This window comes from Pecten maximus, chromosome 15, assembly GCF_902652985.1.
Source record: "Pecten maximus chromosome 15, xPecMax1.1, whole genome shotgun sequence".
Classification (NCBI taxonomy): Eukaryota; Metazoa; Mollusca; class Bivalvia; order Pectinida; family Pectinidae; genus Pecten; species Pecten maximus.
In genome coordinates, this window is record NC_047029.1 from 32,803,765 (window position 1) to 32,814,724 (window position 10,960).

Sequence of the window (10,960 nt, forward strand, 5' to 3'; positions counted from 1 at the left end):
TTGACATCTGTGAATGGGAGTTCATGTTCGAAACACTACATACTTTTGGCTTTAACAAATCTTTTATTTCCTGGATAAAAACTTTATACACAAAATGTACTAGCTGTATGATGAACAATGGGTGGAAATCAAAAATTTTCAAATTAGAAAGAGGAATAAGGCAGGGATGTCCCGTATCAGCTTTGATTTTTGTCATAATTGTAGAAATCTTAGCCCTTAACATCAGAAATGATAATAACTTAAGTGGAATAAAAGTAAAAGGGTCTATGAAAGAACAAAAAATAAGTCAGCTAGCTGATGACACTACTTTATTTATAAGTTCACCAGAACACATACCTATAGCTCTGCAGATAATTTTAAAATTTGGGGAGGTATCAGGGTTGATACTAAACAAGAATAAAACTGACGGTCTTTGGATAGAGAAATTAAAAAATAGTAAACAAAAGATAGGTGGTATGAACTGGCCAGAAGATCCGATCAAAGCACTAGGTGTATACTTTGGTCACATGATCGTAAGAGGCGACTAAATTTGGGATCTTATCTTTTCTCTTCTTTCTTAACAACTTTCTTCTTCCTAACGTCTCCTTTGACACTGCCTCACTTTTGGCCTTTAGTTGAGCGTTCGCCCCCTGTGAGGAAGGCTTTGGGTTCTGTCCCCTGGCCGAGACATACCAGAGTTTTTAAAAATGGTAGTTGCTGCTTCTGCTTAGCGCTCAGCATACAAGGAGTGGGACGACTGGTTCGCCCGTTGTCAGTATAATGTGACCGGGTGGGGTGTCCTGCTGGGTGTCTTCGGCAGTATGCTTCAGTGAGGTAGCACTATAAATCGGCAAAAGTTCCGGCCTATCACAAGGAGACTTAACACGAACATACCGCAGCCTCCCAAAACACACATACGCACTCACCACACGCATGCATGCATGTCGCACGCACGGGAGGCCGTCCTTACATGACCTTAGATGTTAATAGGACGTTAAACAAAATAAACCAAACCAAACCAAACTTTGGTCACAACAAAAATCAATGTGAACAGTTAAATTGGAATGAAAAAATAGCTAAATGCACAAATTGCTTGTATTTGTGGAAAAGGAGAGACCTAACATTTATAGGTAAAACTATAATTATAAAAAGTATCATAATTCCAAAATTCACATATCTTGCACAAACTCTAATAATACCCAAACACATAATAAAGCAACTAGAAAAGATCATTTATGATTTCCTGTGGTCTGGGAAAAAGGAAAAAATTAAACGAAAAACTCTAATTGGTGATATCACAGCTGGGGGAATTAACTTCCCTGATCTAGAATCATACTTCACCAGTTTAAGGGTAAAATGGGTTAAAGCGTTGAAAGAAAACACCCCTGCTAACTGGAAAATTACACCAAACTTCTTTCTCAGAAAATATGGGAATGACTTTTGTATATTCAAAATGAATTTGGACAGCATTAAATCCTTACCCAAGCTCAAACAAATACCTACTTTTTATCACTAAGTTATAAAAGCATGGATCACTACAGGTGGGGAGCAAACTCTAAAACCAAGAAACCAACTTGAAATAAGAAAACAATTAATATGGGGAAACAAACACATCAAATTAAACAATAAAGTTATAATTTTCACTAATTGGATTGATTCGGGTATACTTTTAATTGATGATTTATTTGAAAATGGCCTATTCTCTCAAAGAAAGATTCTAGCACATTTGACGAACAAACGAGACTGGATGTCTGAAGAAACCCAATTAAAAAAGGCTATACCAAGAGAATGGGTGAATAAACTCAGACGTACACCATACCCAACTCTGCACTATGTAATTCAATTTGGAATTTTAAATAACACAACCGGTTCAATAATTCCCTTAAACATGTTGAATAATAAAATTGTATATGAAACATTAAAAATACAAAAATTTGTGAAACCTTTTGTGTATGACTCATGGAATAAAATACTAAACAAAACGATAAAGGAATCAACATGGACTGGAATCTCAGAATTTGTTTTTAAAAAAAATAAAGGATAATAGGATTGTTCAATTCAAATATAAGCTTATCAATCAAATAATCCCTACTCAGTTACAACTCGAGCAATGGAAAATTACAGACAACCATGCCTGCAAACATTGTGGAAAGTGTGAAGACTTGAAACACTACTTCATAGAATGTGCTTACTTAAAATCCTTCTGGAAAAATGTTCATTCAGCACTCTCTACATGTAAGATAAACACAAGTAGAATGTTTGAATTTATTGTGACAGGAAATAACATAAACAATCCTGTATATCACACACCTAATATTATTTATACACTAATTGGATACTCAATCTATAGGACCTACCATATTAGTGACTGTAAAACATCAGCAGTCAGTGTCTTAAAAATGTTCAAACAGGACCTTAATAACTACATATGGAAAACAAAATCAACTCACGAAAGGAAACAACTGAAACAGTTAAGTCACCATCTTAAGTCAGACGAGTGAAAAGAATGTACTGAATCAGTGAATGAATGAGGCATGCATGATGGTAATAATATATTCTATATTATATTGATAATTATTAATTAATTAACTCACCTTGTACATATTGTATCTATTACTATTTTTCCGTTGAACTCATATGCAATTTGTAATACTTACCATACTTTTTCATTGACCAGCTGTTCTGGGTTGACATTCACGCGTAGGTCTAAATATATAGCTGTGATCCCTGATCTAGCCCACTGACATGGAGTATGTGTGTTTTCGGACTCGATGAGATTAAATTGCTCGAATTAATATATATATATATAAAAAAAAACCAATCTGAACACAAATAATTAATGACAGATCAAGATAAGTTGCGAGGAGGGCCACCATTGCTCAGATCTCCAGTAAGGGAGACAAGGAAATTAGATTATGAGCAATCTAATTAAAATCTAGGTCCTCATTCTCGGTCCGTTACACGAACATGTTCATATAACGGAGTGAGAATGCGGATCTATATTTCAATTAGATTATATTATGAGAAGGAACGCAGAAAAGGTAGAATAAAAGATGGAGAAAGTAATATATGTGATCCTCCTTTTCGCATTCTCCATCTAATGGGGTGGTTTAATGCTTTACTGATTGCGTGAACATTTCATGAACATTTTATCTAGATTTTAATAACCTACCCATATCGTTACCGTAATATTGTCATTGTTTATTTTCATGTTTCTATGTCAGAAGAAAACCTTCAAGTATGCCAACATAGTTAATATTCATCAGAGTTTGATTTCTGATGACATTCATAAACTGCAATTTCAATTCGTGTGTCATTAATAAACTACAATTTCAATTTTTGTGTCATTAATAAACTACAATTTCAAGTTTTGTGTCATAAATAAACTACAATTTCAAGTTTCGTGTCATTAATAAACTACAATTTCAAGTTTTGTGCCATAAATAAACTACAATTTCAATTTTTGTGTCATTAATAAACTACAATTTCAAGTTTTGTGCCATAAATAAACTACAATTTCAATTCTTGTGTCATTAATAAACTACAATTTCAATTCTTGTGTCATTAATAAACTACAATTTCAAGTTTTGTGTCATTAATAAACTATCATTTCAACAACAGTTCTATGTTATGTCAATCTATTTAAAATCTAGATGGTCATTTTCACTACCTTACATGAACTACATCCCATATGGGGTCACGTTCTGGTGACCTTTGAGATATGTATTTCACTGTCAATTTGTCGATGTCATCGAAGCAAACCATTTCGTCACAGAATGCATCAGAAGCAAACCATTTCGGCACAGCAGGTATAAATATGTAGCTATATGCTTTCTGGGACGAAATGACTTGAAAGCAAATTGACAGATTATGCAACCTATGCACTCTAAGTCATTCTAATTCGGACAAATAAAATTCACTTCCAAGATTCTGGAAGTAGTCATTTGATTGGCTAATCCAAAAGGTCACCCCGACGTGACCCCGTAATGGATGTTGTTAGATGTTCATATATATAACGTAGTAAGAATGACCATCTATATTTTAAGTAGATTCGACACAAGATAGCCATCCTTGATTCCTGATAAATGGCCTTTCACTGCCATTGCTAGGTCTCAGAAAAGGATATGCAAGTTTATCTCAAATTGTGTTCCTGTATCTTACTGTTGTGCCGTCCATGTATATGAAAAATATCACTATAACCGTTAGTGGTCGTCTTTTACTTCATTGTCAAAACTTGACTAAGGTTGCTATGGTCGTAGTTTTTGTTAGTACAAAATTTCCAGCACTTTTTGTCAGTTTTCCAAGTGAATTTTTTGTCCAAACTTGTAGGCAACATGATCAAAATATCAAAATAGCATTACCATTAACATTGCTGTACTCATTATCTTTACCAGGATCAGATATAGACATCTGTTTGATTAGCTTTAATTGAAATATAATGACGTGATCACATTCCTTTACTCTACATCACCTTACCACCATACTATAACCAGTGCGGCAAAAATATATTAGGACGTACGAAGAAAACGTCGCCTATATAGCTACTAGCCACAATAAGCATCATGACAATGCGGTTGTGTCAAACGGCTGAAGTACATGTGATGTCAATACCCCGTAAATATGAAATGTTCGATACATTTAAATATCTAATTTACATTCCTTATCATCGATGTCCTAACCGTACAATAGACTAGAACAACAGGCAGTCCCTACCGTTGAATTATAGCAGATATGTTGTCATTCCCAACCGTTCACAGTAAATCATTTCCCATCTGGACAAATTCAGGTCATGTTATGAAATCAAATATTTTAGCTTATTTTACATCATATATTAAAGTCAGTATTGATTGAATTAATATTTAGTAGCTAAGCAACTTACACGTGAACTATCCACAGTCACAAGGACTTGAGAATTTGTTACAGGCTACGTGTATATGGACAGGGGTTCGTTATTTTTCAATCTTGCCCCCAAAACGTCTGAACATTAGTTATGCACACTAGGGAAGGTCCCTGTGACCACAATACCATTTTCAGCCTGTTTTACGGTAATATTCGTTTCTATTTCAGATCACGGTTTTCTTGTCAGTTTTAAGACCCAGATTTGTAAAAACATCAAATATTGATGGTCTAATTTCGGCATTCTGCACTACTCCAATATCTTACAAATTGACTCCGACTTTCAAGGGTTAAATAGCGATGAAAATAAAATAGTCCAACATATTTGAGGTCACCTTCCGAGCCATTTGATCATGATATTATGAAGAATTGTCCGCAAGAACCAAAGAGTGTTGTAATTGGCTATTAAGTCAAGTTAATTTCTTCATCTAAGGGGACAGAACCGAAAAGCCTTCCTCACTGGCTAACCCTCAACAGAAGGTCAAAGGTGAGGAGTGTCAAGAGAGACATGACAAAGAAGAAAGTCTTTTTTAGAATGAGGAGAAAAGATAAGGATCAGTCCCCTACCGGTGAAAATAAAGGGACTACATGTATATATATATATAGGTTTCCTCCCTGTTCATCCACTCACACTTTTCTCGGTCATGCTTCAAGCGGATGAAAGTTGGTTTGTAACTTCAGTACCAGTGGCTACAGGTCACATTCAAGCTTCCAGAATTTTGGGTCAAGGTCAAGGTCACTTACTATTTCAAGCAGGGGCTGGTATGGGACATGTTTTGTTTTAGCAATACCGAGCATGCTTATTATCATTTAAGATTTTGTTTGTTAAATTAACATCTGCATAAGTAATGGAAGAAAAGCAATGAAAATCCAGGTTTTATGATGAAAGACAACAAGACTAAGTGTTATAGTTTATCTGGGGGTCTGTAACAAACCCACATATTTTAATAATAACCATAGGTGGATAGAATAATAGTTTTGTTACAATAACTGTATAAGTGTAAACATCTGTGTATATGTCTGGTACTTCAGGCACAGGATCAGGTCTGTAGGCTACACAGGCTGGGCAAGGACGTTACAGGCAAAACTAAACGATAACAGAACTATTACAGGTGACAACTGTTACAGGCAAAACTAAACGATAACTGAACTATTACAGGTGACAAGGACGTTACAGGCAAAACTAAACGATAACTGAACTATTACAGGTGACAAGGACATTACAGGCAAAACTAAGCGATAACTAAACTATTACAGGTGACAAGAACTGTCACATGCATAAACTACATTTTTGTTGGTTTTTGAGATTTCTTTTTACCTGCATTACCCAAATTTTATGGATCTAATGACCTTTTCTGTGTTGATGGGCTGTTAAGAGCAGTGTAATAATAAAAAAATGCATTAAAAAATAGAATGTAGGTAATCATAAGCTGAAGACACTTGTGTTTTTGCTCCATGCATTGCATATGTAACAAATCTCCAGTTAAGTTTAAGTGAAATTGCAAATTTTCAACAGATTTATTAATCCAAAAAAGATGCAGGATGACTATAAAACCCTAATTAAGAAAATAATCTTGAGAAATGTTTTATCAGAAATGACCAGAATTGTAACAGTTCACTCCAAAGCCTGTGATACTAAATCTGATCCTGTGCCTTCCTTAGTGATACCATGATTTCATTCCCTGCTATATATATTACTGCTCAATGAACTAGTCACAAAACATGTAAACTTTGAAATACATGTTGGAATGTATTATAATTATATACATATACTTTATACAATTTGGTAGACATAGACTACAGAATCTTTGTAAATTTCCTGTCAATTCCAACAATCCCTTCAGTCTTTTATAAAGGCATAAAAAGCTTGACAAATATATGTTACACAACAGGTTTGAGAATTTGTTCTGTTAACATTGGTAAAAGTTGATTGTATTCTATGTATGCATAGTGCTTAACAATGGCTGTCAAAATTCATTGTTGATAAATCAAATTAGTTGCATTGAACTTCCTTGCATAGCTTCAAGATAAGCCCCTGCTGCTTCCTGGCAAAATTTAATAAAACATAAAATTTGTAAAACATTATGAGATGCTTTGAATGTTCTAAACAAAGTACCAAACAATGTCTAATTTAAAAGACAATGCATGATGGAATCCTAAAAATTGTCTTTCAACAAAGCAGAATAATTCCGAAACATCCTAATGAAATTTCAAAATTGAACTATTTTACTTTTTAGTCGATAACATGAAGGAGAGTATGATATTATTGTGTAAAAATACCAAAAAATAGCAGGAATTTATCTGCAACAAAATTTACTGTGGGTAGAAAAGCTGCAACATTTATTACAATGTAATTATCCGTCTGGCAAATTATGTGCTAATTAAGAAAAATTATTTTTCATAAACATGTAATCACCAGATATATCTAGCAACAATCCTGGAAAAACAACACAAAATTTCCTGTTCTTCTATTTATATCTATTTCTAGTCTTACAGCCTATATTAAATTTTGTTAATTAGCATTTGCCTGGTAATAAGCCCATCCCTATCTAATTTTGGTATCCTGTTATCACCACACTCCCAGCTAATTAATTGTTAATTAATAAATCAATTACATTTACTACAGAGACACTTGTATAATTTCTGCCAAATTAAAAAAAAAAAAAATCCACGTCTTGAGAACAATTTACAGGGAATAAGTTAGTGAGTGAAAAAGACTGTAAACGGTGTAAATATATATCTTAAATGTCAAATTAGCATATCATATGGATATGAATGTATATAAACTTGATATTATCATGTATGGGAAGACAATGACTTCTATGTACAGAATAAAATAACTCGTAACTTACATTACAACAAAACTCTTCATGTTTAAATGTTGGGGCATAAACATTGTATGTACAAAACAATATATAAACATTTGTATGAAATAAACATTGCACTTGCTAAGTAATAACATGTGATAGGTTGCATGATATGTGTGTAATGGTATCCATGGCAACAACACCAAACACCTCCAAATTTGCCGTCTGCCAACTCTGGAAAAAGCTGTTTGATTTTCAATGACAAATTTTGAAAATATTGACAATTGTTTTCCTAGAGATTATATATTTAAATCAATCTAGTTTTAACTTGGATGCTTGATTTCTGCACAGAATTCATAGAAATATTCATTCAACATTCCAATTGTTACTGACATCTCTCTCAAGACAATCCTTAGATTTAAAGATTAATCTAAGAGAAGCATGCAAGTCTGATTTGGTAAAAAAAAAGTTGAATATATTTTTACTCATTCTGTAGACTTAAAAGCATCAATCAACTTAACTATTTTATACAAATATTAATTTTCTTAGAAAAATAGCACTTTACCATATACAAAATCTACATGTATATCTATGACTTATAATTCAATATAGCTATATCACAAAATACTGGCTCTTCACGTCGGGATCTGACCTTTTCTGATCCAAACAGGAAAATATCATTTTATCTTCACACCCATCCATAACTCAAATTGGAATGGTCAACATTTCAAAGAAAATGATCCATTGACCACTGAAGGGTGGTAATTTGTTTACACTACCTACAGAAAAAAAATATATATAGTAACAAATAAATCTGTTGTAAGTCGCTGTGGCAATTAGTTCATCATGCATGCATTCGAAACGGAAATTAATCATATTTGTGACAGATTTTTTTCCCATTTTTATGCTATCTTTTAATCTTTAAAGAAATACAATAGGTCCAGCCTATATTATCTAAAAATATTGTGGAAAAGATATGCTTAGATTAAGAAATAAATTTAATAAAGGGACATAACTCACAGTCTTTGATTCCTTGAACAGGGTATTTTAAATACATGTATATATGGACATAATTGTCTCATTTATTTGAAAATAAATTCTGTACATTCTCATATTTATGAAGCAAAAACTGCTACTAAAAATAAACTTCATGCAGGTACCTGAAAATTATCCTGATAATCAAGAACCCCAAAATTAATTAATTTTAATCAATTTCAAGTTGGTTCTTTCAGTTGCTAAAAATGTGAAAACTTCAGTGAGTTATCTCCCCTGCATCCACTTTTCAACATGAGAACTTTTCCCCAACATTAAGATATGATATACAAATATCATTGTGTATTTGGCACTTGTCATGACAAACAAAAACTTATCAAATTTGTATGATTCTGTGAAATATTTGTCAAAAAACCCTTGATTATTCATTTGATATGGTAAATTTAAAATCAGCCACAATTACTGGGAAAAAATATAGAGTAATGATTTAACTGCTGACTGTAACCTATAGTTTAAATATTAATTTCTTGTGAGGAAATTACAGACATTTAAATTCTGTTACTGTAATCTTCTCTAATATCTAAGATATTCGTTTTGCATCGATATAAAAATTCATGATCAATTATTTTTCACAAGGTAATTACTCACAAAGGAGAAATCACCAGGAGGTCAACAAACTCACAATGGGGAAATCACATTGCTAAGTACACTTGTAATATTGCATCTTATTATCAACATTTATATAAAAATTATCAAAGTACTAGAATTCACAACATTTCTCAAACTATAACATCATTGATTTAAATCTCTGTCAGCTAAGAATCCTACGATGTATCCTCAGATCTCAATATTTGTATGATTTAAGCTCTGGAAATCTGAAGACTGAGGTGAATGTATTGTTATAAACAACTATTGGAAAAGTACCCCAGACTTGAACACATTGGCCTGAAAATGTGTTATTCTGAACACAATACAATGTACTACTATGACAGCTTGCTTAGAAGCAGGCCATATAGGCCTTTAAGATAAGCAAGATTTAAATAACAGGTCTAAATCAAATCAAACCCATATTGAAATTAAATACGAAAGTTGTGCATAAAAGCATGCTTTCACTGTCCAAATTAATTTACCTTAACTCTAACGAAAAAATATCTTGCATGAACATTTCTATGTCATACTAAGTAGACAATTTTAATAGCTATGGCGTTATTTTCAATCTTCCTCAGTCTATTAAAATATATCTTGTTTCTAATATGCTATCACCATCACATCCAAGTCATGTGATATAGATATAATGGTCACTGTGGGTCATGTGACACATGTGTCCATATCATGTGATACCATCATCTTGATCAAGTGATATCCATATCCAGGTCCCATGACATTTTTATCCAGGTCATGTGACATCCATTTCTCGGTCATGTGACATCCACATCCAATGATCATAGCCACATGAAGACCATATCCAGTTCACTTGAACTGAACAACCTCAGGTGTAGTTGCCAACCTCTTCACATTAACTGGATATTCTTGTACCCAAGGGAATGATATGCCCTTATAAAGGCATATGCTCAGATATATAGATCTGGCCAATCAAAACCTTTATAACATACAGTCCTGTTCAATGTAGTGCTTTGTGCCACTTTGTCTTCTTAACTGGAACCTGTTACAAGAGAAATAAAAGTAAGGTCTTTCATTTATATAACAAGAAAAATTTGTTTTTTTTTCCTATCGCTGAATTCAATCTCTTCATATTAAACCTTTTAAATTGCTGTTGACATACAAAATCTCAAGTTCAAATTTCAATGTCACTATACTGCAAAATGTCAAGGTCACTAAATTTAGCCAATGATAAGGCCAAACCAAATGTCAAGGTCACTTTATATATATCTAATGGCAATATCATCATTTCAAGGTAGCCATAGCAAAACTCCCAATATGTTCAAATCTCAGGTCATTATACAAAATGTCATTATGCAAAATCTGAAGGTTATTTATCAAATGTCAAGGTCACTATATATATACCAATGGCTTTGTCATTATACCAAATGTTCATGTCACCATACCAAATATGAGTTCATCACACCAAATTTTTAAGTTGTTGCACTATTGATGTTCATGTGTTGTGGATCAGTAATCTATTTTCACAAAAATAAAAGGATTTTTTTCTTCAAGAAACAGGAATAATTCTATAAATTACAGTTGCTATCTCAGAATGAATCATAAATTTATATTGGACATAGAAGATTCTAGACTACGCAATGTAAATACCCCTGGATACTTGC